This window comes from Schistocerca americana, chromosome 1 (genome assembly GCF_021461395.2).
Source record: "Schistocerca americana isolate TAMUIC-IGC-003095 chromosome 1, iqSchAmer2.1, whole genome shotgun sequence".
In the NCBI taxonomy this organism is placed as follows: domain Eukaryota; kingdom Metazoa; phylum Arthropoda; class Insecta; order Orthoptera; family Acrididae; genus Schistocerca; species Schistocerca americana.
Window position 1 is genome coordinate 792,866,528 of NC_060119.1, and position 26,499 is coordinate 792,893,026.

Genomic DNA, 26,499 nt, shown 5'->3' on the forward strand with positions numbered 1-26,499 from the left:
CAAAAACTGGATGTACCTACAAAATTGTCATTGTATGACACATACTGCACGAGGTACTGAGTCATAAACATTGATCTGCGTGTAAAGGAAACTGCAGGGCGAAATTCGGTTAAGATACAGGTGAAACGTGTGTACAAAAACGTGTGAAATTTGGTAAATACACTACTGGCTATTAAAATTGTTACACCAAGAAGAAATGCAGATGATAAACGGGTATTCATTGGACAAATATATCATACTAGAACTGACATGTGATTACATTTTTTCGCAATTTGGGTGCATAGATCCTGAAAAATCAGTATCCAGAACAACCACCTCCGGCCGTAATAACGCCCTTGATATGCCTGGGCATTGAGTCAAACAGAGCTTGGATGGCGTGTACAGGTACAGTTGCCCATGTAGCTTCAACACGATACCACAGTTCATCAAGAGTAGTGACTGGCGTATTGTGACGAGCCAGCTGCTCGGCCACCATTGACCAGACGTTTTCAATTGGTGAGAGATATGGAGAATGTGCTTACATGAGGCATCACAACGACGTTTCCACCAGGCAACGCCGGTCAACTACTGTTTGTGTATGAGAAATCGGTTGGAAACTTTCCTCATGTCAGCACGTTGTTGGTGTCGCCACCGGTGCCAACCTTGTGTGAATGCTCTGAAAAGCTAATCATTCGCATATCACAGCATCTTCTTCCTGTCAAATTTCGCGTCTGTAGCACGTCATCTTCGTGGTGTAGCAATTTTAATGGCGAGTAGTGTATATGTGAAATGTTTTTGACATTTGCGTACGTGGGCAAAGCCAAGAACAAAAGCTCATCCTAAACCCCTAGAACGATTTCAACCAAATATGGTACAGATATTAGTTAACACTCTGGAAAGAAACACGCTGGGCGTAAGAACCACCACCCTCCTACTCGGTCGAGCGTGATTGAGAAGAAGAGAGGAGGAGGAGGAGATGGAATTAGGGGGCAGGAGAAGATGGACACAGAGAGGGGGAAGAAGGAGGTCGATTAATAGAAGACTGGAGCATATACATAATCGGCCAACTAGTGTTAAACTATTTTGACAATATTAGCAGTAGCTTATTTTTTAAAAGAGGAACAGTGTTGTAAATGTGCCATTACAGCGTGTTCTGAAGTACCCGCCTTCGTAGCGAATGTCGCTGATGAAATGAAATGAAATGAAATGTCGTGTGGCTAAGGCCCCCCGTCGGGTAGACCGTTCGCCTGGTGCAGGTCTTTCGATTTGACGCCACTTCGGCGATCTGCGCGTCGATGGGGATGAAATGATGATGATTAGGACAACACAACACCCAATCCCTGAGCGGAGAAAACCTCCGACCCAGCCGGGAATCGAACCCGGGACCTTAGGCTTGACATTCCGTCACGCTGACCACTCAGCTACCGGGGCCGGACATGTCGCTGATGAGCGCCTGCACGATGGTGCCCAATTCTGAGGTAGCATGTCCGATATTTGAGGTGGAGGAAATTTTCGTCATTAGTATTTTGGCTTGTGAGGGAAGGAGATGCGGTGGTGGGAAGGTCCTGATCATCAAACCATCGCCGAAAAAGGCGAAAACCCAGCAGTCACCAGACAAGTTGATGTTGGGTGTTTTTTTGGGACTGCCATGGTGTGGTGCCAACGGATTATGTTCGTAATGGGCTAATCGGCATAGCAGCATACTACTGAAATCTCCAGACGTAGTAAGGGAGACTGCTAAGACGACGTGTGGTAGGAAGCTCTCTGAGTGGGTGTACTATTAAATTTTGTTTCACCCCCATGTTCTCCTGACAAGACATCCACTGACTTCTTCCTCTTTCCTCGCATGAAGAAACCATTGTGTTGCTGGCTTTTAGAGAATTACGAAGAGATGATTATCGAGGTGAAATGTTTTAAAATTTGTCTGTCGAGTCATCCGCCGTTGGGAAAATGTCTCATTGAGGGACGTCAGTGTAGAGAAGGGCCAGCACCGTCACCAAGTTCCACGGCCGCAGTTTTATTTTTACGAGATGATAACTGAAACTTTGGTTACCCCTTCTGCAACAAATAATTCTGTATAATACTTAACAACATAAAATCTTACAGAGAAACATTTGAAGCTCTGCTCTGCCATCGAATGATCTTATAGAGGGCATTATTCGGTGATGTGCCTGATGATCTGTAGTTCTCGGCAATCACAAGATGGGGATGGTTTCTTAACACATTTGTGTAAAGAAATTATGCGCATCTGTCTTGGGTTCTAATTCTGTTTCGCAGTAAAAATGTTTTGCTTGACAAGTCAGATCCCAGTGGTTGACAACTGGCATACTATTATTTTGTTGTTCAGTCCCATTAGATGAAGAATTTGGCACAGGAGAGGAAATCCATGGCGAACCGCACCACATCGATCATGAAACCGACTTTTTTTTTTTTTTTTTAAGTGGAAAATTTGACACGGGAGTCATTGTAACGAAACAAAAATTTAACTGCCGTAGATGCTCCTGTAGAGGGTTTTTACGAAAGATTGGTTTCCGAATGTATCACCGCTGGAATTCTGCAAAATGTTGCGGAACACTGCAGTCACACAGAGAAACGTATAAATATTTCGTTGTACGTGCTTATTGTTTTCGTCCTTGCTGATTTTGTAGGTTTCAGTCTATAATTGACCTCACCACTCAATCGACCTACTATCTTCACATAAATCTGTTGTAAGGCATTTTTGATGGGAACTCTTAGTTTTGGCAATGGTAATAGTGTTAAATATAATGCTACACGAAAATCAATGTTCGAAGATTCATGAACTTCGAGATGAAAGCTGGATGGAGCATGATTAAGTTGGTATATGAAGTTCACTCTGGAAATCTCTAGCTTTGACATGAATCTGCTTGCCGGCCGGAGTGGCCGTGCGGTTTAAGGCGCTACAGTCTGGAGCCGAACGACCGCTACGGTCGCAGGTTCGAATCCTGCCTCGGGCATGGATGTGTGTGATCTCCTTAGGTTAGTTAGGTTTAATTAGTTCTAAGTTCTAGCCGACTGATGACCTCAGAAGTTAAGTCGCTTAGTGCTCAGAGCCATTTGAATCTGCTTTGCTGCAAGTCCAGATATTTGTGTCCTGCAAAGGTTCCACGAAGGCAAATGTGTCTGTAAACTTTGCATTGTGAGGTCACATGGAACACATTAGCTCTTGGTGAGCTCAAACAAATTTTTTCCCCCTAAAACCCTTTACTCCTACGTAGTGGAGTTGCACTAGCAATAAACTGAAAGTCGCTCATTTGAGTGCCAGAGCGTTAGCTATCGTACATGCTGATATTCATACTTCAGCGTTTCTATAAAATATTCTAAATCGTCGATTGTGGAATGTTTAGCTTTCCGAGATCATTGTGTCGGTTCACCATTCTGGATGCGTAGGAAATGCATCTTCGTTCGTTCAACTGTTTTTTTCAGTCACTGTTGGTTGACCCGTTGATTTCCCCTTGCAGAGGGATCCTGTGGCTGTAAATTATTACCATTGCCAAATAAAGATGAGACTCAAAGCATCTTCGTGAAACGTTCGTTCCGATGCGTCGCTACACACACTGAATTAAATAAACTGAAATAATTTAAATCAGTGATGTTAAATGATATCAGTGAAGTCCACCGATAAATGCTTGACGTGCAATGTAGCGAACATGTGAGGAATGAAAAATTTTCCAGAACTAAATATTATTCAAAATAATTTTTATTTATTCTTCAGTCTCAGTTGCACATTTTAATTACTTGACATGTTTCGATAATTCTGGATCATATGCACTCTTTACAATACTCAGATATCAGTTTCTGAACAGACATAACGGTACAACAACTTAGATCTGAAGATGATCGAGAGTGATGGAAACATATCGTGTAATTACAAATGTACAACTGATACTGAAGAATAAATGAGCATTATTTTAACTATCAATACAGTCACTGTCTCTCTCGAGACGAACATGTGGGCTATAGTGAAAATATTTTTCATTCGTAAAATAGCAATTCGTCCGATGACTCTAAGAGATATGATGACCAATTTATTTCACGACAAGCTTCAGCTTGTATGCCACTCTCAAATGGTTCTGCAATATCATATTAGTACGTGAATACTTAAAATGCGGTTCATATAATCCCCAAAAAAACTTTTTCGCCTGTGTAACTGTGCCTCACGTTGTTTTATAGACAAACGTTTAAGTCATTGTTGGAATCTTTACAAAACAACATGATGGCGTAATCTTATACCGGGGAAAGTTTTGTGAAGATGATAAAGGCTGCAAAGGACTACCCTCGAACAATTCATATGTCTTTTATACTGTTTCAGTCATCAGTCTGAAGCCGGATTGATGCAGCTCTTCATGCAAGTCCAGCTCTACAACTGTTTTCATATCTGCACAACTACTGCGTTCTATGTTCATTTTAATCTTCTTACTGCATTAAAGCCTTGAGTTTCTCTCTACACTTTTCACCTTCCACTCTTCCTTCTGCAACCAAATTAATTTCGAGGCGTCGGGATGTCTCCTGCCAACATGTCCCTTCTTTAGAATCATATTAAACTTAATTGGAGTGATTTAGGACAGCGCATAATCTAAAATGGAACCACAATGGGCCAAAAAAATTTACTCCGTCAAACTTCAAGACTGCAGAACCACCCGGGAAAGACGTAAGTATCGAAATAGAAGTTGGAATAAAAGGAACCTCATATCTTTACAGTTGAGTGCCAAAATCAATGTTCCGAAAATGCAATTCTACTGTGAAAATATAACTGCAGAAGTTGGTTCTTGACAGGAAAAAGAACCAAGAAGTTCATGTCAACGTGCAGGATATCTCAAATAGTACGCAAAAACTTCGATGTGCTGTTGCACTCAAATAAATTAAGATATTCACACCTTGATTGGCTTGTGTGACGACACACAAACTCACAAAGTTTTGAAACTTCCTGGCAGATTAAAACTGTGTGCGCCGACCGAGACTCGAACTCGGGACCTTTGCCTTTCGCGGGCAGGTGCTCTACCATCTGAGCTACCGAAGCACGACTCACGCCCGGCCCTCACAGCCTTACTTCTGCCAGTATCTCGTCTCCTACCTTCCAAACATTACAGAAGCTCTCGTGCGAACCTTGCAGAACTAGCACTCCTGAAAGAAAGGATATTGCGGAGACATGGCTTAGCCACAGCCTGGGGGATGTTTCCAGAATGAGATTTTCACTCTGCAGCGGAGTGTGTGCTGATATGAAAACTTCGCTGCAGAGTGAAAATCTCATTCTGGAAACATCCCCCAGGCTGTGGCTAAGCCATGTCACCGCAATATCCTTTCTTTCAGGAGTGCTAGTTCTGCAAGGTTCGCAGGAGAGCTTCTGTAAAGTTTGGAAGGTAGGAGACGAGATACTGGCAGAAGTGAAGCTGTGAGGGCCGGGCGTGAGTCGTGCTTCGGTAGCTCAGATGGTAGAGCACTTGCCCGCGAAAGGCAAAGGTCCCGAGTTCGAGTCTCGGTCGGCGCACACAGTTTTAATCTGCCAGGAAGTTTCATATCAGCGCACACTCCGCTGCAGAGTGAAAATCTCATTCTGGTCACAAAGTTTTGTTTGTGTATGTTTCAGATTGTCGTGAGAGAAGCATAATGACAACGGTTCAAGAAAGGGCTCAGTGTGTAGAATGGTTTATTCATACCAAATCGAACATGCTGATTCAAAGGCACTTCTAACCACGGTGTAGGAAGCACTAACCCTCGCGAACGTCGGTACGTCGCTGGTACAGGAATTACATGCAGACGGGAAGTGTTGATATGGATCATCATACTGGACGATCTGGAAGAAGTGAAGCCGACACAGAACGTTCTTAGCAGAAGTCTGCTCGGAGGGCATCGCAGGAGCTGCAAATCCCTCTTGCGACCATGCACCGGGTCCTTCGGAAACGTTTACAGAAGTATCTACGTCTACGTCTACATCTACATCTATACTCCTCAAGCCACCCAACGGTGTGTGGCGGAGGGCACTTTACGTGCCGCTGTCTTCCATACTGTCTGCAACTGTTGCACGCGTTGAAACCAGACGGCAAGCCACAACGTAAGCAGTTCGCTGTGGACGTTCTTCACCGTTTAGAGGACGTTGGAAATTTTCTAACCGTCTAGCTTTCTCTGACAAAGTAATTTTCCACGTGTGTATGAAGGTAAACTGGGGCACGACCAATCCGCATACTGTGACGGAAGAGGTACATGGCAACCCAAAAATGAATGTGTGGTGTTGTTTGATGGTCTATCGTTTTCTTCTCAGAAAAAACCGTTAATCGTAACAACTACCTTGATATGCTGGAGCTGTTTGCGCTGCCGCAACTGGCTGACCACCAAGACAGCCGTGCCAAGACAGTCGTTTTCCAACGAGATGGTGCACCGCCACAAAGGAGTAAGGTTGTGCGGATGTTCTATACCAGATGTTTCCAGATCGCTGGATTGAGAGGGGTGGTCCGATTCCTTGGCCTCTTAGGTCGCCTCGCATCACACCGACGGACTTCTTTCTACGGAGGTATGTGAAGGACAGCGTCTACTAAACTCCTGTCAACCACATCAACGATTTAAAGAACCGAGTCGTTGCTGCCATTGCCAAAGATGATGCGGATACGTTGCACCGAGTGTGGATAGAGCCTGAATAAAGACTAGATGTTGCGCGTGTCACGTAAGGCGCGTATGTTGAAATTGATTGAATAGCATAAAAACTTTGTGAGATTGTGTGCCACATAAGTCAAACATAGTGTGAATATCTTAATTAGTTTGGATGCTATAATACATTAAATTTGTACCGTACCTTTAGAGACACCATGTATCTCTCGAAATGGACAGCGAGTCTGCAACAAAGCAGTTAGTTATGTGGCACATTATGTGGTATTAATTTATCATGTAATTAACGCATGATAAATAAGCAAACATCGTCTCGATCACAACTTTTTATGTACTGACAACCGGTTTCAATCTGCGTTGCAGATCATTTTCGGGTCTGTGACTCACACGACGTTAACGAACTGCTCTTTGTGGCGCCAGACCTGAAGGTGATATACAACGCAGAATGAAACCGGTTGTCGGTATATAAAAAGTTGAGATCCGGACGGTATTTGTTCATTTATTATAAGGGAAGGGCACAGTTCCTAAGACATGGCGTCATTTATGAAGATTGTTAAATATGCATTTACTGAGTAGGTGACACCGATGAATAACATTATTCTCTGTGTTATAGGTTGTGTGATTTCAGCAAGTCGAACAATAATGGTATGTTACTCATCCCAATAACAAGTCGAAATGGTTTTCCTCTAGAGTCAAATACGTGGAAACGGTCGAGAGGTCGTCTAGCTGACAAAACGTTCGCATCAATTTTTCAATGTTTGTATGACCATGCGTCATCTGAGGGACATGAACGACCTTGAATCGTTTCACGGAGAAGAATAACCTGGGCGGCTGCGGGTGTTCGTACAGCATCTCTGGAACTACATGTTCCACACTATATGAGACCGATGTCAGTACAAGCTACAGAAACTAGTGACAAGACAATTGACTGTTTTTAACAATCGATTGGTCAGTCGATTATTTGGCTGGTCTTAAAAAATTAGTATCTGGTGGTGCACTGTTAATTTGTGCATATATAAATGAAAAATCACTTTTTAATACGTTTTTTAGGTCGGTTTCTTGTCTGTTTTTTTTTGCTACAAATTTTTAAATTTATTTAAAGCTACTTTCCTATTAAACTAGAGACTTGAAACTTGTAACATAGCTCAGAACTGGATGACACTGTAATATTAACTCCCATTGAGTCTGGGTGTGCGGCGGAGGGTACTTTGTCTTTCGGTCTGCCAGTCTCTGTGTGTTCGGTACAAATTTTGCAATTGATTTTAAGCTAACATCCTCATAAGTTATAGCTCTAAAGCTTTCAACTCAGCTCAGAACTGGATGACTGCAATATTTACTCGCTGCCTTTTCTAGCGCGTGGCGGAGAGTAGGTACTTGGTGTACCACTGCTATTTCCCTGATTTCCTGTTCCAGTCCGAATGTTTCGCACTTAAGAACTACAGCTGCAAAGCTTCCTTGTCAGCTCGATTCTCCTCAGTTTTTACATTCGTGGTCTTCTTGCTAGATATGCCAACGCGGAAGCAGTACATTGGTTGACTTATTTGAAGAGAAATTGAAATAAACCTGAAGTTTACCACTCGTCCTGCTGTAATCTCATCAAAACGGTTGAAATCAACTGAAAAATTTCATGCACACAAGACTAAAAAGTAGAAAATAACTATTTAAATAGAAAAACTTTTTAATGTATCGCGGTTTTAAAACGGACTGGTAAATATTAAATTATCTCTCCTAGCCCCATTAGGCTTCCTAATGCCATACAGATAGTCCTGAAAATTTGTGCTTGTAAATTTTTAATAGTTTTGACACTACTGTGAAACTGAAAACGTGGTGACGTAGTTTTCTGTACAAAATATTTTCTTTCCACACAAACAAATGGCTGGAAATTCAAATGATTTTGCATTTGTGGACATCATCACACATTTCTTATAAAACGGAAAGCAAACTGTAGCTAAAACGAGGCAAGGTTCCATTCTTCTTCAAGAGAACCATTGCGTCCACCTTTGCACCCCAACTAGGGCTGCAGTACGTCCGGATTTCCCGGGATTGGTCCTAGTTTTAAAGGCGTACAGAAGTGTGCTGGAGGGATTTTTATACAAGTGTCCGGGGTAAACCTGAACCTTTATTTGTGACTGACGAAATTCGATTGATTGGAATAAACCTGCTCTCCTATGCGGAAACAGCATGTTCCAAAATTGTCTTTACAACTTCGATTAAGTATATTTTAGAAATGGGAATAGGTAGAAAGGTCTGATTTGTGGCGTAATGTTCACACACGCCTAAAGCTTTTCTCTTCTTCTTGTTTTCCGATATTAGTTATTGACTGACCATCAAAAAAATGGTTCAAATGGCTCTGAGCACTATGGGACTTAACTTCTGAGGTCATCAGTCTCCTAGAACTTAGAACTACTTAACCCTAACTAACTAAGGACATCACACACACCCATGCCCGAGGCAGGATTCGAACCTGCGATCGTAACGGTCGTGCGGTTCCAGACTGTAGCGCCTAGAACCTCTCGGCCACCCAGGCCGGCGACTGACCATCCTACGACAGTTGACACAGTGTGGGTAATGATTTGTACAGATCAGATCTGTCACCCAGGTCTTGCGGAATCCCTTTACATTTTTTCTTTGGGCAGGACTTGCACGAACTGTGAGCCCGTATCAGAACAGCACTTTAATGAGGACATCCTAGGCCGGACGTGGAATTGGAATATCGCTTAGATAACATGACTGCTGCAGACGGCGCATCCATTAAAGGTGACCATCCGACTCTCCGCCTCCACTTTCTTCGTGACAGTCACGATTTTTCTAGCTCTGTCCCAATTTTTTCAGAAGTAAGTCGGGAAACTTATTTGCCCCAGATTTAGCAATTATGAAACCATTTACCCTGACTTGTATGTTCATTTCACCTGTATCGGTATGCTGTTACTGAAAGGGTATTATCCCTAATGAGTAACGTATGGAGTAGTGACAAAACACGGCTTGTTGTAGAAACTGCGAAAGCAATGTTAGTGACTGGAGTGATTTACTATGAAATTTGAGTTTAATGTTTTCATAAGGTTGTTGAAGAATACAGACATGATGAATATACAGCACAGATGAATCCCGTATGTCTGCTCGCACTTCTTCATCTTAGAAGGTATTAATAAAATATAAATTAATGTACTTTTTGTAACAAGTTAAAGTGTTAGCTCGCGTTTATTACATTCAATTAAGACTTTTGCAATATCAGAATTTGTGTGTCTCGAATTTAGCTCTAGAAAATATGGTCACCCTAAGACACTGAACTCTGTTAAGCGGCCAATAGAACCTTATGTATGTATGTATGAACATTATGCCGAAAACCGCGCTTTTGTACCTATCCCCATTTCTGAAATATATGAGATTAAAGTTGTAAGGACAATTTTGGAGCACGCTGTATTTTTCATACTATTTTAGTGAGACAATGAGAGCCGGCCGGTGTGGCCGTGCGGTTCTAGGCGCGTCAGTCTGGAACCGCGTGACCGCTACGGTCGCAGGTTCGAGTCCTGCCTCGGGCATGGATGTGTGTGATGTCCTTAGGTTAGTTAGGTTCAAGTAGTTCTAAGTTCTAGGTGACTGATGACCACAATGTTTAAGTCCCATAGTGCTCAGAGCCATTTTTGAGACAATGAGAAGCTGTCGACAATGGGCGGTCGCATATACCGCGACGCCACCCTACCCGCCAGAAAACTAAATATCTTAAATGTCATATGTAATTTGGCTTCAACTCATTGAACTGTATAAAACTGATTTCATTTGCGTTCATATTCCTTACCGCAAATTAGTACTACGTCTGAACATGAACATTTCTATTACGCGCTTTCACAAATCCTTGTCACTCTCTTGAGGTCGGATCGAGGCGTTTGCCCGCTGGCGTTGTCGGCACTGAAACGCAAGCGAGAACACATTCCCCCTTTTCTCGCGCAACATCGTGGCCTCGAGCAACTTATCGTCTACAGACTGGTTGTGTTAGAGAAAATAAACCGATTTGACCCACATGTCGGGGGTTTTCGAAGTTTTTGTCTGATGTCGGTAATTTAAGTGACGGCAGGCATGCCCCAGGGATGCATCAGGTTAATTAGTTAGGTGTTAATGGCACCTGGAACAATTTAGTCCACAACAATACATGAATCAGTTTTAAAAGATGAAAAGAAAAAGTACGCTATTCAGTACATAATTAAATGAACAGGTATAGCGCTTATTTTAAATTTGGCATACTCCCGAGACACGTCTTCACTTTGGACCACCCTCTGTCAGTATAATGTAGCACTGCTTCAGTTCAGCTAATTAAAGTATTGCAAGCGAGTTTCTCTCAGAAGAATAAATGTATAGTTTTGTCAGCTAAAACACTAAAGAGCAGTTTGAGTTAAAAGAATGAGTACATGATAGAGAAACTACTCCACTTGAAACTTCCGGCGTGATAGGCCGTGGTCGATGTACAAAACTCTCACCTTACGTTTCGTCTCCCACTGTGGGAGAAACCCCTCGAGGTAAAGCGACCTATTAGCCCGGAAGTCTTAAGTGAAGACAATACCGGCCGTGAAAGCGTACACTGTATGAGAGAAACTACTGATTGTTCTCACTTCAAAAGAAAGAATGAATAATTCAGTCAATACGCAAAGTTACAACGGTGTCGAATCTTTTCATCCGATTGCTCCCACTAACTGCTTTCACTCGAAAAAGATAAACGAATTATAATCCAACCGCTAGGTAAAACTACAACCGACTGAAGCGATTGTTTTCATTTGCTCCCTAGAATAGTCTAGCGAGTGTTTTCTTTCGCTTGCTCGCGTAGACTCAAAAGAACGAATGAAAAATCAAACGATACGTATCAAAATGGGTAGATTGTTTTCCAGCAACCGGATGAATCGATTGTTTTCATTCGTTTGTTCCTATCACGAGATATAACTGCAACTGAATGAGTCGATTATTTTCCAACAATCGAATGAATCGATAGTTTTCATTCAGTTGTTCCCATCACTAGAAACGCGGTCCGCCAACATGTAGTAAGCTGAAGATGGCGTTGTGTATCTTGCATGAAAACCGAGGTTCTCCCTGTCACCTGCTACGTATGCAGGTATTGTTGACAGAAAATTTTCCTCCACGAGAAAGGTTTTGGCGCTGGCTGTTGCAACAGACCACCATCATTACAGGATATCTGTCGCCAGTACTCTTCACCGATGAAGCGACCTTTGATAAAGATGACATCATAATCCTACAAAGTGGTCAAGTGTGGGCCGTTGGAATTACATCACAAACGGTTTAGCTCAATGATTGGGCGACAATTTCAGAACAAGCAGGTTTGGACCACTTGGCTTACCTCAATGCCTTACCGTAGACGCATAACTGTGCTTGGAATTCCTGTAGAAAACTCTGTCCCTTTTTCTGAAGAATGTGTATTTGACAATATGACAGATAATGTGGCTAGTCCAGGGTGAAAAACCAATCGACTCTCATATTATCATTCGTCACTGCTTTAGCAAAATCTTTCCCAGGGAAAGGATACTGGACTAAAACACCGGGGCATCTGAAACGAGTTGTTTTGCAGATCCTTGAAAAGCGTATCCGTGTAGCAAGACCACCTACAACACATTGTAGGTGGTCTTGCGTGTAGCCTGCGACGCTATTCGGCTGCAGCCTGGAATAATACGAGAGAGTGAGGCAACTCACACTGCAGCAAGAGAACGCTTGCATTGCATATCATGGCGGCCACTACCAACACCTTTTGTTACATGGAGGAAATTAATGCCGTCTAATGTGTAAGATAATATACTAGTACTAACAACATTATTACAAACTCTTCATCCATTTTGGGACATACGTTGGTATAAACGTTTTTGTTCCTGTTCCTGTCATGGATCACCAAATCCTTTCCCCCAAAAATGCTATCGTTAGATACCTCGTGGCAGAACCTTGACTATGCGGTTCCGTAGTAACAGGAGGAAACATCAGTCGCCAGTCGTAACCGTAGGCTCAGTGGTTAAGGATACTGCTCGCAAGCAGCAGGAGATCCCGGTAAGAGTCAGGATGAAATAAAATTTTTCTTTTGTCAGGGCATGTTTGTTTGTAGCAAACAAAACCAGGTGCGCGTCCAGGGTTCGGTTGTGGTGGCCGGGGAGGGAGAGACAGTTTCTTAGTGCTACCCCCTCCCCCTAAATATAACTTGAAACCACAAGGCTTTGGACGTACCATGGATGCCTATCATTTTAATTATAATAACAATAAAATATTTAAAGGTTTTAATGTAATAATACGAAACTGTTTAATTACAATAAAATATTTTAATATTAATTTATTTACATCAGTGCTCAGTACACAGCTTTAGCATAACCTCAAAAAAGGAAAAAAAAAAATCACAATCCAGAGAAATACAGCATCTGAAAAGCATCCGAAAATTTAAGAAGTACAATGCGCCGTGCAATCGATTTAAACACTGCAATAGCAATGAACTCGCGTCACTTTGACAATGTCATAATGTAAAATACCGATTATCAGTATATTATACTCACGTATGGAACCAACAGGACCACGTGAGGTACAACCAATCAATGTCGCTTTTGATGGTTGGCCTTCCTTTGTATCCAAATTTGTTTCATCCTTTCAGAATGAAGTCTCTTTCTTTCATTAGATTACTGTATTCCACTCCGTTTTCTAATTTCCCTCTGACCAACTTTCCAAACACATCTTTTGCCTGAATGTTTTTCTATCGGTAACGTCTGTCTGAGTTATACCGGTTACTTTAAGATTCTCCTTAATCGCAGCGTTCCATTTAATCTGCTCAGTTTTGATCTTACTTCCTAGAATTCTACTATTTGTTTTGTCAACCTAGTGGGCCCCATTCTTTTAGCCCCATTCTTTTACTGTGCCCATAATATTTAAGTCTTCGCTTTCTGATGTCACCGTGTATGTCTGTGTACTCTTCTATTTCGTTATTACTTCTCAGCCTATAAGCTTCTCTATTAGAAATTTTGGGGCCTAGTATTTTCCTAATAATCTCACTTTCTATTTCTATTCAGTTTTGATGAAATTTTCTTTTAGACTTTGCGAATTGTTGGATTGCTTTTGTCAAATTCGCTTGTTAGAATTGGGGTTATTTTAGCTATGTCAAATTTTGGGATAGCATTTTTTGTTGTCAAGAGTTTTTGAGGTCGAACTTTTACTTTTATTCGCGTTAAATAATGGTCATAAGGAACATTAGCCCCTTTCCTAAGTCGGACGTTTAACATTTCTTTGTAGTTATGGTATAAAATTGCTAGTGATCGATTTGAAATTCCCCAATAAATGTATCGGGTGGCCACCAGGTTTTTTTGTATAGAAGGGTTCTTTTTAAAATGTGTCGATATGATGTTAAGCTTAAAGTTTTTTCATGTTTCAACAAGTGTTTGTCCATTTATGCGCAGGAAATCCACCCACCGTTTTCTTGTATTTTTTTCTTTTTACCTAATTGAGCATTAAAATCACCCATTAAAATTTTCACATGGTTTGAGGGAATTTTCGAGATGTTTTCTAACGTTTACCTAGCTTCATTAACTTTTTCAGGTTTTTTCTTACGGTTGTCCTCATTGACTGGCACATGGGTACTAATTACAGTGTATGCTTTATTTGCGCACTTAACAGAAATTGTCATTAGTCCATTATAATGGGTTTACCTCCGTTATTGAATTTAAAACATTTTTGTAGACTGCAAAAGTAACTCCCAGGTGTAGTGTGTTATTAAATATTCTTTTATCAGTTTTACTTTGAAAAAGACGATAATTGCCGAAATCCATGGCGTTAGTGTCCGTTATTCGTGTTTCTCGATGTGCCAAAATTTGAATCTTCTGTTCTTTTAATGTATCTTCGAATTTATGAAGTTCACTTGGTTGCAAAAGTGTTTGCAAAGGACTCCGACTTCCTATGCTGAATCACATTGCATTTTAACCTGGCCGCCCCACAATCCGAAAGACGAGTTGCGCGAGTAATACTGGCGGTGGATTGAACATCTGTAGTAATACTGCGTTTATCAAAATGCTCTATGATGATTGTACCTGGAATCAGGTGGGGTTGAGTAGACTCCCTGAGTGAACTCAAAGTGTTAAGGCTGGAAGGGTTAGTTCCAGAATATAAATTTCAGCCGCACCACTGGTGATCAGACGCAGAACAATTTGCTGCTTGCTACAAGACGGACGCAAAGTGGATTGGTCTTGTTTTGCCTCGGTCCGGGACTGCTAAGTCTGTATTCGCAGCTGTCCACCATATCTGGTGGAACGTTCACTATCCGCCACCCGTGACCCGTCCGATACCCCAGGCAAGGTCGGCTTCTTAGACTTTTAGTTACAAAGTGTTGAGGCCTGGATGTCGGTATATTACTGTAACATAACAAATGTGTCCGCCTCTGTAGCTGAGTGGTCAGCGCGGCTGACTGCCTTGTGAGGAATCTGGTTCGATCCTCGGTACTATCAGGGATTTGATCGAGTAGTAGCGGTTTCAAAGTCAAGAAACTAGAGATCAGAAATGAGCTCCGTATACCCGCTTCACACTCACCAGAGGGTTCTATGACGTCATAATTCGGAGACTCGCCTCGTCAGTCTTCGCTGCCGCCCACTCGTCATTTAATTCTCTTGTTGGGTGGACGTGGATTCGTCCCGCATAGAAACGAGAGCAAGTACACGAGTTCGCAACTATACAGAAGAGCCAAAGAAACTGGTACACCTGCCTAATAACGTGTAGGGCCCCCGCGAGCACGCAGCCGTAACACGACGTGGCATAAAGTAAACTAAACTCCGTCCGAACAGGTCTTGGAAGGCTCAACGGTATCGATCGACACTACATCTACATTTATACTCCGCAAGCCACCCAACGGTGTGTGGCGGAGGGCACTTTACGTGCCACTGTCATTACCTCCCTTTCCTGTTCCAGTCGCGTATGGTTCGCGGGAAGAACGACTGCCGGAAAGCCTCTGTAGGCGCTCGAATCTCTCTAATTTTACATTCGTGATCTCCTCGGGAGGTACAAGTAGGGGGAAGCAATATATTCGATACCTCATCCAGAAACGCACCCTCTCGAAACGTGGACAGCAAGCTACACCGCGAAGCAGAGCGCCTCTCTTGCAGAGTCTGCCACTTGAGTTTGCTAAACATCTTCGTAACGCTATCACGCTTACCAGATAACCCTGTGACGAAACGCGCCGCTCTTCTTTGGATCTTCTCTACTCCTTCGTCAACCCGATCTGGTACGGATCCCACACTGATGAGCAATACTCAAGTATAGGTCGAACGAGTGTTTTGTAAGCCACCTCCTTTGTTGATGGATTACATTTTCTAAGGACTGCCGTGTCATCTTCAGTCCACAGGCGTCATTGGGTACGGATATGGAGGGGCATATGGTCAGTACACGGCTCTCCCTGCCATATGTCAGTTTACGAGACCGGACTATCAGAATAGTCGAGGAGAGATGCAGGGAACATCAGCAACACATCCGACTAAAACAGACAAGCAAATCAGTGGTCGCCGAGCACTGCTTAGAATATTGTCATGAAATGAAGTAAGATGAGGCCAATACCGTAATGTAAACATCAAGTTTCTGGGACTGCATAATTAAGGATTCTATCGAAATAAAGATGGCAGAAAACCTGATAAACGAGAACAAATTACTCCGCTTCATTCTCTGTTGCAAGTGTTTTATTGAAACTGATGCGTTTCGCACGATTAGCGCATCTCCAGATTATCTGTAATTAGTAATAACCATCTTTTTGCATGATAGTGTATTCGTTAACCTATCTAGCGCCGGTTAATGGGTAGCTTTGCTAAAGGTGAGAAGTAAAGTGAATCACTTGCCTTGAGCAGAGGAGTCCGCATTAGTCATATTAAAAAATCACTTATATAATGGCGTTAAAGCGAAGGCTTCAGTAGTCAAATATAAAAACAGGAAAGCCTGAAATGGAATATGAAAACCTTTACGTTATAAGCGTAAACTTACAACAATAATAAGAATTGAAATCTACACTACTGGCCATTAAAATTGCTACACCACGAAGATGACGTGCTACATACGCGAAATTTAAGCCACAGGAAGAAGATGCTGTGATATGCAAATGATTAACTTTTCAGAGTATTCACACAAGGCTGGCGGCGGTGGCGACACCTACAACGTGCTGACATGAGGGAAGTTTCCAACCGATTTCTCATACACAAACAGCAGTTGTCCGGCGTTGCCTGGTGAAACGTTGTTGTGATGCCTTGTGTAAGGAGGAGAAATGCGTACCATCACGTTTCCGACTTTGACAAAGGTCGGATTGTAGCCTATGGCGATTGCGGTTTATCGTATCGCGAACTGCTGCTCGCGTTGGTCGAGATCCAATGACTGTTAGCAGAACATGGAATCGGTGAGTTCAGGAGGGTAATACGGAACGCCGTGCTGGATCCCAACGGCCTCATATTACTAGCAGTCGAAATGACAGGCATCTAATCCGCATGGCTGTAACGGATGGTGCAGCCACGTCGCGATCCCTGAGTCAACAGATGGGGACGTTTGCAAGACAACAACCATCTGCACGAACAGTTCGACGACGTTTGCAGCAGCATGGACTATCAGCTCGGAGACTATGGCTGCAGTTAACCTTGATGCTGTATCACAGACAGGAGCGCCTGCGATGGTGTACTCAACGACGAACCTGGGTGCACGAAAGCCAAAACGTCATTTTTTCGGATGGATCCAGGTTCTGTTTACTGCATCATTATGGTCGCATCCGTGCTTGGCGATATCGCTGTGAACGCTCATTGGAAGCGTGTATTTGTCATCGCCATACTGGCGTATCACCCGGCTTGATGGTATGGGGTGCTATTGGTTACACGTGTCGGTCACGTCTTGTTCGCATTGACGACACTTTGAACAGTGGACGTTACATTCCAGGTGTGTTACGACCCGTGGCTCTACCCTTCATACGATCCCTGCGAAACCCTACATTTCAGCAGGATAATGCACGGCCACACGTTGGAGGTCGTGTGCGGGACTTTCTGGATACAGAAAATGTTCGGCTGCTGCCCTGGCCAGCACGTTCTCCAGATCTCTCACCAATTGAAAACGTCTGGTCAATGGTGGCCGAGCAACTGGCTCGTCACAATACGCCAGTCACTGCTCTTGATGAACTGTGGTATCGGGTTGAAGCTGCATGGGCAGCTGTACCTGTACACGCCATCCAAGGTCTGTTTGACTCAATGCCCAGGCGTATCAGGGCCGTTAGTACGGCCAGAGGTGGTTGTTCTGGGTACTGATTTCTCAGGATCTATGCACCCAAATTGCGTGAAAATGTAATCACATGTCAGTTCTAGTATAATACAGGGTGATTCAAAAAGAATACCACAACTTTAAAAATGTGTATTTAATGAAAGAAACATAATATAACCTCCTGTTATACATCATTACAAAGAGTATTTAAAAAGGTTTTTTTTCACTCAAAAACAAGTTCAGAGATGTTCAATATGGCCCCCTCCAGACACTCGAGCAATATCAACCCGATACTCCAACTCGTTCCACACTCTCCTGCTGTTATTTCTCGTTTCAAATCATCAATGGTGGCTGGGAGAGGTGGCCGAAACACCATATCCTTAACATACCCCCATAAGAAAAAATCGCAGGGGGTAAGATCAGGGCTTCTTGGAGGTCAGTGATGAAGTGCTCTGTCACGGGCTGCCTGGCGGCCGATCCATCGCCTCGGGTAGTTGACGTTCAGGTAGTTACGGACAGATAAGTGCCAACCTTTTTCGTAGGACTCTCCATACAGTTGATTGTGGAATTTTCAGCTCTCTGCTAGCTCTGCGAGTCGATTTTCCTGGGCTGCGAACAAATGCTTGCTGGATGCGTGCTACATTTTCATCACTCGTTCTCGCCCGTCCAGAACTTTTCCCTTTGCACAAACACACATTCTCTGTAAACTGTTTATACCAACGTTTAATACACCACCTATCAGGAGGTTTAACACCATACTTCGTTCGAAATGCACGCTGAACAACTGTCGTCGATTCACTTCTGCCGTACTCAATAACACAAAAAGCTTTCTGTTGAGCGGTCGCCATCTTAGCATCAACTGACGCTGACGCCTAGTCAGCAGCGCCTCAAGCGAACAAATGTGCAACTAAATGAAACTTTATAGGTCCCTTAATTCGCCGACAAATAGTGCTTAGCTCTGCCTTTTGTCGTTGCAGAGTTTTAAATTCCTAAAGTTGTGGTATTCTTTTTGAATCACCCTGTATATTTGTCCAATGAATACCCGTTTATCATCTGCATTTCTTCTTGGTGTAGCAATTTGAATGGCCAGTAGTTTACGTAAGCGCATGACTAAGAACCAAAAAGAAACTCACCAAACCGCGGCAATATGCGATGCAGAGATAGGTTAGAGGTCGCAGCCATGAGCCACAGTGGTAAACAAACACTGCTCTAGACAACGAACTCTCTATACACTGAAGCGAGTGGGCCGCGCAGTACATTGTTTTGGAACAACGATCTGCCCGAGATCGAATCCAGTACTGGCTCATTCACAATGAACTGTCAGTCAGATTTCTTTTTCGACCCAGAAATCTACAGACTCACTTCTGTACAGTGCCCTCGTACATATGTAGACAAACAGGTCGCGAGGTTGAAATAATGTTTCGGGAGCACCTTCTCACTGAAAAGGACGCTGTAAGTTTTTCGCCGAACATCTTAGAGATAGTGGCCATTTTGAACAAACGCTCGAGTCCCTCCACATCCTACATGCAGTACGTAGAGGGAAAAAAATTAACGGTAGAAGAGTTTGAGATAACCAAATTTCTCAAGCGGTTAGGAAACTTTAGCCTTGATCGTCAATTGGTCACTAAAAGCCAATATTTTTGGTACCAGGATGTGAGCTTCGTCAAATTTAGATAGTTATCTCTCTTCTCTTTGAGACTGTTGGGTCTGCTCCTCACAGTTTCTGCCTTTGTCTCCCCACAGTGGCTTTGTGTTCGGTTTCCACATCACCCCAATATTTTTTAAGCCTTTGTGTTTTTTAACTTTTTCCTCCCCCCACCCTGTCCCTCCATACGTTTACCATCTCCCAACCTTTTCCTTCTCATCTCCTCCCCCTCCCCCCCCCCCCCCCTTCTGCCCTCCTCCTTTTCCCAATCCACTTAGAACGGCATTTCGTTCCATCTTAATCCTTGTCAGTTCACTGAAATAGTTACTTTCCATGCCACTACTAGTTGGCCTATTTTTAATTTTTAAGAGTATTTTATTGTGCTACAACATTTTAATTGGTTCTGTCCAGTACTTACTTCACTTCGATTCCCTTTTACAATCAGCACCAGCGGCGCTTAACGATAAGTTTCGTTCTCAAATAAGTCTACTGCGTGGCCCACTCGCTTCAGCATATAGACGTACGTTTTCTAGAGCCGTAGCTGTTTGCCACTGTGAGTCATGGCAGTGATCGCTAACCTATCTTTGCACTGGATGTTGCCATGATTTAGTGAATTTCTTTATGGTTTGTAATCATGCGCTCACACTGATTTAATTTCTTCTAAATGTTGTAATTTTACGCTTTTAACTTAGTGGTTTTCACTTGCCATTTCAGGCTTTCCTATGTTTACATTTGACGACTGCGGCCATCGCTTTAACGCCAATATATCAGTGGCTTTTAAATATGACTAACACTGTCTCCGCTGCTTAAGGCAAGTGAATCACTTTACTTCTCACCTTTAGCTTAGCTATCCCATTTACCGGTGTTAGACAGGTTCACGAATAAACTGATATGTAATAAGAATTATTAGTAATTAAAGATAATCTGAAGATGCACTAACCACGCGAAACGCGTCGCTATGAATAAAATACTTGAAACAGAGGCGGTTTTCTATCTTTGGAAGTAATAAATAGGGATGGAGGTTTCAATTTAAGTAACATCTGGGGTCAGGCACTGAATTTATTAAAATCTCACCGACCGTCACATCCATCAGAGCTGGAAAACGCTGAGGGAATTTGCGTATCAGTGCGTGCTAGATAAAACAAAAGACAAACAAAAGGTGCAGTGAGCGTCGGGAATCGAACGTGGCCATAAATAGCGACGTGAGACGAATGATATCTCACAGTCTGGTTGGAGTCCAGACAGCGAGCACGCATAACAACAAACTCGCAGCACCTGTAGAAGTCGGGTGGGTCGGTCGTCGAAATACTGTGCGGAAAACGGAAACAGCAATAAAATTGCTATTCATTTATTTCATTTTTGTGGTTTCAGATTTATAATCATTCTCAAGTGCAAGTTGAAATGGCACAAAATCTCCGATCTGCTTAGATGACATAAACAGCCATTGGTCATGACGATTATTATATACCAATGAGTGATTAGTTAGCAGTAGCAGCTCGTGGTCGTCCGGTAGCGTTCTCGCTTCCCGCGCCCGGGTTCGATTCCCTGCGGGGTCAGGGATTTTCTCTGCCTCGTGATGACTGGGTGTTGTGTGATGTCCTTAGGTTAGTTAGGTTTAAGTAGTTCTAAGTTATAGGGGACTGATGACCATAGATGTTAAGTCCCATAGTGCTCAGAGCTATTTGAACCAAGTTAGCAGTAAACATCGTTTGTTTTAGACATACATTTACACAGATGTATATTTATATTTTACAAACACACACACACACACACACACACACAAAAACCTCTCTCTCTCTCTCTCTCTCTCTCTCTCTCTCTCTCTCTCTCTGTGTGTGTGTGTGTGTGTGTGTGTGTGTGTGTGTGTGTGTGTGTGTGAGAGAGAGAGAGAGAGAGAAAGAGAGAGAGAGAGATATGATACATTTCTGAAGACTGCTGTAAATTTATTTGAATATTTAGTATCTATTCAAAGAATGTCTAATAATTACGTTGGTAAACGCATATTTTCGAGACGTTACCGAGTCTGTAGCGACAGTACCAGAAAATATGGCACGAGGGTGAAGAGCAGTCTCTAAATGGTCATTAGTAGTTATTAAAACAGATTTATAACAGCCTTCGAAAAATTTACAGGAACAAATAGTAAGCTGTACAACTCGCTGTTAGCCCATGAATAGAGGTTGGCATGACAAAAGAAAAGAAAAGAAAACAAAAGAAAAGAAATAGCTCGCTTAGAGATTGCAGGGATATAACAGTGAATTTGATCTGTGCCCAGATTTCGTTTGACACAGCACCTTTGTTTTCTCGTAGTGGAGGTGAAATAAACAAGAACACAACCATTTTGTTTGCATTGGACAAAAATGGTATGTTTGCCATCTTAAGCATGGACTATAGCATAGGCCTTACTCCAGATATCACTTCCTCTCTAATGGAACCCATTTATAAGTACGTACACTGTATCAAGTAAGTTTTGTTTTACACTGTCCACAGTCTCGCAAAACACAGCTTCGTGAAAGGCCATCTGATCTGAACAATCGGTCACTTCGCGTCGTCAACACTACTTCACTGTGGCAAGGTGGTGTACTAGCCTTACAGTCCTGCATGCTACAGTAAGAGAGAAGGGAGTCGACGAGGGTGTAGCGACCGCAGCGCCACAGTCCCAGACTCGTCATACTCGCTGAAATACAGCGGCCCGAAGTAAGCCTGTTCACACTGATGTAACAGCGGCGCCTTGATACGTCACGTATGGAACCCGCAACACTAGACTTTTACTCGCTCTGTTTATGATCTATACAAGCAACGCGACAATGACCAGAAGAGCGGTGTGCTCACCATATGCCCCTCCATATCGCGTCCAGTAACACCACTGCCAGAGGATGACACGGTGATCAGTCGGGCCCGTTTAGCCCGTCTACGGCCACAATGCGAAAGTTCGATTAACTTAACAACGTTTCCGAACATAGGTCTGCAGACTATGGCTATGCAATTGGGTAAATGAATGGAATACTGTTTCTTTTAATAGCTTCCACCTACCTTCGAAGAAAAAAAAAAAAAAGTTCAAATGTGTGTGAAATCTTATGGGACTTAACTGCTAAGGTCATCAGTCCCTAAGCTTACACACTACTTAACCTAAATTATCCTAAGGACAAACACACACACGCATGCCCGAGGGAGGACTCGAACCTCCGCTGGGACCAGCCGCGCAGTCCATGACTGCAGCGCCCCTAGACCGCTCGGCTAATTCCGCGCGGCCCTACCTGCGAGAAGTCAGTCTTTCTGTTATTTTTTCCTTGTGGAGTGTCTTTTTGTCTTGCTGTACTCATCCTATCATGGTTTGCTGGTTCTACGTGGGGACTCACAAACCGTAGCTGATAGCAGGTTCGGTCGTACTGTGAATATACGCCTTTTTCTGGCTGTAATTTGCTCTGAAAGTGCATCCACCCGGGCGGGCCATCTTGCAAGCAACTGAGAAGTATCTCGCGTTTAACGAGCTTTTAATTTGTAAAATCCCTTGCCATTTTTGAGACGCTTTGTTTTCACGCTAATTTGTTGTAAATAGTTTACTGAGAGATTTGGAAATTGTTATATGTAATAATACAAACGCCGTTTCTGATTTTTTTTGCGGCGAGGGGGAAGGGTGGACGGTGGAGGGGCAGAGGACGGGAAGGGGGGAGGGGTGAGGTCATGGTCCCCCATCCAAACCACCTTTTGCATCCGCTCCTGGTATTAGATGGGATCGAATAAGAACTGTCTATCTCAGAAGTCAAGGACAGCACTGAGATCCTCCCATAGGCGTCCGCAAGTGTGGGTGAGGGAAAGGGGGGGGGGGGGGGGAAGATGGGGCAGGTCCCCCTCCTGGAATGTGAATCACTTACAACTTATTCATAACGGGATTCTCGCTCTTTTCTCCAAATGATTGTCTGTGCTGCTACTAGACCGCAGATCTAGCAATGCTAAGTGGCAAGGGGAACGTTGTGGCTTTATCAAGTACTGCGTTACTTGGGCTCATCTGGTTGTCCGAACGTTGACGGTACATTATAGCGTTTCCTTGGCGCCGCGGAGGTTTCGGCGCTCTTTTACAGTAGTGGCGGATGTGGTGACCATTAGAGGTCATTGCTGATATATAGTCTCCAGTCTTCACAAAACAGTCCAAGAAACAGGCATGGTGTTACCATTCGTGTAGCACATTTGACATGATTGCTCAACAACGTATGAAATTGATGAGATGAGGACTGTATTCGTTCAACCCTAAACTGTTAAGTCATTTCTACCAGTCAGTTTCTGAACAAGCCAAAAAATGTAGCTTTCAAATCATATTTTGTTGAACTTTTGTTATGACAATCAACGTCAAACAATAGAAGCCATGGAAATAATGAAATAAAAGCAATGGAATGACTACATGGGAATCTCTGTAAGCAGAACTGATGATACTAAAGTTCATCAGTGCTATGTTTTATTACCTTAGTTGCTATTCCTCCACTTAGACGAGCATCAGACAGAGAATTTTTTGCTGGACATTTTCACTATCTCTAATACGATTTCTTTCAGTAACAACACATTACTCACGTATGAATAATAATGCGATTTGCAAAGATTTTCGAGCTTTATTTTGTAACTTGTTGGGCAATAGTAATAAAGAAAGGGTATTACGCCGATACTAAAGAAATACGCATATCTTTTAGGTATGAAAGCAATCTTGTATTAAACTTCATACTGAGAGGATAACTATCGAAGAGACACTAAGGTAACAAAAGTCATGGGGAACCTAATATCGTGTCGGACCTCCTCTTGCCGGACGTAGTGCAGCATCTCGACTTGGCATGGACTCAACATGTCGTTGGAAGTCCCCTGCAGAAATAGTGAGCCATGCTCCCTCTATAGCCGCACATAATTGCGAAAGCGTAGCCGGTGCTGCATTTTGTGCACGAACTGACCTCTCGATTATGTCCCACAAATGTTCGATGCTATTCCTATCGAGTGATCTGCGTGGTCAAATCATTCGCTCGAATTGTCCACAATGTTCTTCAAACCAACTGCGAATAGTTGTGGCCCAATGACATGGTGCATCGTTGTTTGGGAACCTGAAATCCACGAATGGTTGGTTGCAAATGGTCTCGAAGTAGCCAGACAGCGATCGGTTCAGTTGAACCAGAGGTTCATGAATGGCTGATAATAACCGAACATAACCATTTCCAGTCAATGATCGGTTCACTTGGACCATGGGACGCAGTCCAGTCCATTCCATATAAACACAGCTCCACACCATTGCGGAGCCCCCACCACCTTGCGTAATGCCTTGTTGACAACTCGCGGCCATGGCTCCGCGGGGCTTGTGCGACACTCAAACCCTACCATTAGCTCTTAACAACTGAAATCGGGACTCATCTGACGAGGCCACGGTTTTCTTGTCTTCTATGGTCCAACCTACACTCCTGGAAATTGAAATAAGAACACCGTGAATTCATTGTCCCAGGAAGGGGAAACTTTATTGACACATTCCTGGGGTCAGATACATCACATGATCACACTGACAGAACCACAGGCACATAGACACAGGCAACAGAGCATGCACAATGTCGGCACTAGTACAGTGTATATCCACCTTTCGCAGCAATGCAGGCTGCTATTCTCCCATGGAGACGATCGTAGAGATGCTGGATGTAGTCCTGTGGAACGGCTTGCCATGCCATTTCCACCTGGCGCCTCAGTTGGACCAGCGTTCGTGCTGGACGTGCAGACCGCGTGAGACGACGCTTCATCCAGTCCCAAACATGCTCAATGGGGGACAGATCCGGAGATCTTGCTGGCCAGGGTAGTTGACTTACACCTTCTAGAGCACGTTGGGTGGCACGGGATACATGCGGACGTGCATTGTCCTGTTGGAACAGCAAGTTCCCTTGCCGGTCTAGGAATGGTAGAACGATGGGTTCGATGACGGTTTGGATGTACTGTGCACTATTCAGTGTCCCCTCGACGATCACCAGTGGTGTACGGCCAGTGTAGGAGATCGCTCCCCACACCATGATGCCGGGTGTTGGCCCTGTGTGCCTCGGTCGTATGTTGTCCTGATTGTGGCGCTCACCTGCACGGCGCCAAACACGCATACGACCATCATTGGCACCAAGGCAGAAGCGACTCTCATCGCTGAAGACGACACGTCTCCATTCGTCCCTTCATTCACGCCTGTCGCGACACCACTGGAGGCGGGCTGCACGATGTTGGGGCGTGAGCGGAAGACGGCCTAACGGTGTGCGGGACCGTAGCCCAGCTTCATGGAGACGGTTGCGAATGGTCCTCGCCGATACCCCAGGAGCAACAGTGTCCCTAATTTGCTGGGAAGTGGCGGTGTGGTCCCCTACGGCACTGCGTAGGATCCTACGGTCTTGGCGTGCATCCGTGCGTCGCTGCTGTCCGGTTCCAGGTCGACGGGCACGTGCACCTTCCGCCGACCACTGGCGACAACATCGATGTACTGTGGAGACCTCACGCCCCACGTGTTGAGCAATTCGGCGGTACGTCCACCCGGCCTCCCGCATGCCCACTATACGCCCTCGCTCAAAGTCCGTCAACTGCACATACGGCTCACGTCCACGCTGTCGCGGCATGCTACCAGTGTTAAAGACTGCGATGGAGCTCCGTATGCCACGGCAAACTGGCTGACACTGACGGCGGCGGTGCACAAATGCTGCGCAGCTAGCGCCATTCGACGGCCAACACCGCGGTTCCTGGTGTGTCCGCTGTGCCGTGCGTGTGATCATTGCTTGTACAGCCCTCTCGCAGTGTCCGGAGCAAGTATGGTGGGTCTGACACACCGGTGTCAATGTGTTCTTTTTTCCATTTCCAGGAGTGTATTATGGTCACGAGTCCAGGAGAGGCGTTGCAGGCTGTGTCGTACTGTTAATGAAGACACTTGCATCGGTCATTTGCCGCCATAGCCCATCAACACCAAATTTCGCCGCATTGTCCTGATGGGTAGTTCGTCGTACGTCCCACATTGATTTCCACGGTTCTTCCACGCAGTGTTGTTTGCCTGT

At 43.9% G+C, this 26,499-nt stretch overlaps 1 protein-coding gene across 1 annotated transcript in view; it reads right to left on the reverse strand.

Moving 5' to 3' along the window:
* LOC124612495 overlaps positions 1–26,499 on the reverse strand; it is a 671,121-nt gene that overhangs the window by 16,110 nt on the left and 628,512 nt on the right. The gene's annotated exons all lie outside the window — the stretch shown is intronic.